Genomic DNA, 3,590 nt, shown 5'->3' with positions numbered 1-3,590 from the left:
TTATCTAAGGGAGATCTTGAGATGATTATTCATGCTTTTGTTTCTTCACGCATTGATTATTGTAATTCTCTTTTTACCTGTTGTTTCAAGTCCATTTTAAATCGTCTTCAGATTGTCCAGAATGCAGCTGCGAGGCTCCTGACAGGAACCTCTAGAACAGCTCACATCACTCCAGTCTTGTATTCACTCCATTGGTTACCAGTCAAAGCTAGAATCGATTTTAAAATCTTAGTGCTGACATTTAGAGCACTACATGGGCAGGTGCCTCAGTACATTATCGATCTGCTGACCCCATACTCCCCCAAACGTACTCTTCGTTCTGTAAACCAAACTCTTTTGGTGGTCCCCAAAACTCGTTTTAAATCTCGGGGGGACCTGTCTTTTCAGGTCGTAGCTCCAAGACTGTGGAATGCCCTACCCTTGACTTTACGTATGACTGAATCTATTGATGATTTTAAAAAACAGCTGAAGTCACATTTATTTAGACCGTTTTTTTAATTGATTGGGTTTATTCATTTTATAAATTGTGTTGTGCTATGTGAGTACTTTTAGGCTTATGTATATTATTTATCTCTTTTTATATTTTGACTTTGTAAAGCACTTTGTGACCTTGTCTGTGAAAGGTGCTATATAAATAAAATGTACTTACTTACTTACTTACCCACTTACTAATGTTGTATCAGAACAGATTGGCATTAGACTTTGTTCTGACTGAAAAAGGGGGTGTTTGTACTATGTGTAGCAAATCCCCGTTATTGTCATTTGATTTATTATAGATAGGCACCGTCGTCTTGTGCATTTATGTCAGGCATCCATACAGTTCAGCACTATTAATAGTTAACATTATGATTGGGCAACAGTGTTGTACTTACATCTTAATACTGCTCCTGATGGCTCTATTGACAGGGTTGAAATTTTTATCGCTGACCATTCAGAAATTAAAAATTACATTGATGATTGGTTTGTTAAAACTTTTGGCAAGTGGAAAAACTTGGCGATTTCTTAGTTTACATCTTTTGTGGCAGCAGTTACTTTGCTGACCTTGTGTGGATGCAGCTGCATCCCCTGCATTAGGCATCTTTGTCTAAAGTGTATCACCACTGCCACTGATAATAGATATCCCAATATCCACGGGAAACCATGCCCAATGATCTCACTCACTGAGCCCGGTGAGTCTGAGATTGAAGAGGACCCCTTCGACAGGGAAGAAGACTGTGTCTTTTCTACATACTCTTGCTAAGGGTTAACACATATCCACATATATTCTTGCATACACGTAGGTGATGTGGACTCATAGGTGTGTGATTGATTTTGATTATTGAATAGAATTTTGTGATTGTGTGTTGATACTGGAAGAAGATCTTTAGTCTCCAGCATAATGTTTTGATTAACCAATGAATGTTTGCTACATGCTGTTTAGAAATTTTCCACGTTTTTGTCTGAAAAATGCTATAATTGCAAGGAAGACCAGCTTACACATAGAAGCCTACATACAGGATCACAGCAACGAAGACCAGCTTACATGCCATTATTTTTATGTTATTATTTGAGATTTTTCCCTTAGGTACTCAGCTCTGGGCTTTCCCTGGAGGGGGTGGTTTGGGGGGGCCTCTCTCCTCCTTGGATGCCTAACCTGGGGACAATAGGCACATTTGATTTAGATTGACACAATAAAAATTGTGTCAAAAGGGGGATTTTGTTAGAAATCACTACAGCACCCACTTTCAACTTACGAAGTCATGGGATTCATCAACATAAGAATACAGGTGTGAACAATTCTGTGATTTAAGAACACGAATCAGGTGTGGACTATAGTTCCATCAATCTATTAAACAGAGGAATCAAATCAGTCCAAGTGTGAAAATCGTAAATCCTCAGTTCAATGAATCTATTTACTGGAAACAAGAGATCATGTCATGAATCAGATGTGGACTTTTCTTAGGACCTGTCTTAAGAACAACCTACAATGAAATGTAACATTTAGGGAGATGTTAGTGTGTTTGTTTTCTACCTCTGTTAACCAATCATCTGTCATTTGGGTCAGTGTGGTAGCAGAGGAATGTTTTTCTTTCTGTGCATGTTGGAAAACTAAATTATTTAAATTATTCATAAAAAAAAAGCTGCTTATATACCACTTTATTCACATTGTAGGTGCATTCCCACTCTGAGAGACAGAATTTAAAAAAAAAATTCAGGAAATCACATTGTATGATTTTTAAAGAATTTATTTGTCTTGCACTGCTGAACATAAGTATTTGAACACCTGAGAAAATCAGTGTTAATATTTGGTACAGAAACCTTTGTTTGCAATTACAGAGGTCAAACGTTTCCTGTAGTTCTAACAACACCAGCCCGGTCCACAGCAATGGTCAGAGGCATCCGCAAAAGCAAAGCGCCAGAGGGCAGCCACCCCACTCCTCTTCCCTCATTTTCTGGTACGCTTCCTTTGTGAGCAGACGAAGTAAGAACACCGAAGATATGCTGGTATCTTTGCCAGTAATGGTGGGACAGTCTTTGAGTTATCCCAGCCCGTATAACTGGGACACTTTTCCATAAACGAACAAATATTAAGAAGGGCGGCGGGATCATACATTAGTAGAGCTGATGCATTCCAAGTGACAGACGACAGAAACAGCACAAACAGTGAAAACAGTAACATACACCGGAGAGGCTGACAGCAGGCCATGAACAGCGGCACCATCTTGCAAGATTAGTCCAAGTTTTTGTGCATGAATGTGCAAAGAGTGTGCCATTCATGGAACATGCTCATTTTTCAGTGAACAGGTGAACTGAACAGCTCACTTTGCAACTAGAGAATGTGAACTTAAGATTTGTGAACAGAAAAGGCTGCATTTACTTAGTTTCTTATATTGCTACTTTTCTGTCAGATGAAGAAGAAAGTTGCCCATCTCATGAGTCAGACTTGGGGAGTAGCTAACATCTAGTCTATAGTCACCGTTCTTGCTCATGTGCACAGTGGCACATGGCAAATATGATGTCACAACTTATCGTTTAGGAGAGTACTGCAGCAAATCAAGCATGAGTGCAAACGGGTTTGTTTCTATGTTCCAATGCATAACAATGAGCACAGCATAACCATGGCTTAATGCTCCAGCATTACTGGCTACAGGAGAACTTACCACTGTAAACAAAAGTGACAGGGGTTTTTACTAGAGGCCAGAAAATTTTTAGTGTGTCTACATTTAAGTCTCAGAGATGAACATTACTGGAAAAAGAAGAGCGATGTAGTCGTATCCTTGTTGGCTGTCACTGTCGCACCGTTTCAGAATCAAAATCTTTATTACCAAATACGTTTAAAACACAAGGAATTTGACTTGTATTCAGCAGCCCCCAACATGCTTCTGTAAGTCAACCAGAAAGATGTGAATAAAAAAAAAAAAAAATAAATCTAAGATATTGAAATTAAGTGTGAAGATGGGTGCTAGCTGATTAGCACTGGGCCTGGTGCCTGTCTGATCTTCTGGTTTTTTTAAAAGGCCACGCACATCCTTTTATAATAATAATAATAATAAAATTTATTTATAAAGCACCTACCAGCTCAAAGAGCACTAGGTGCTACATAAGGAAAA

The sequence above is a fragment of the Monopterus albus genome, unplaced genomic scaffold (assembly GCF_001952655.1).
Source record: "Monopterus albus unplaced genomic scaffold, M_albus_1.0 scaffold127.1, whole genome shotgun sequence".
Taxonomy (NCBI): domain Eukaryota; kingdom Metazoa; phylum Chordata; class Actinopteri; order Synbranchiformes; family Synbranchidae; genus Monopterus; species Monopterus albus.
This window is presented reverse-complemented; position numbering follows the sequence as displayed.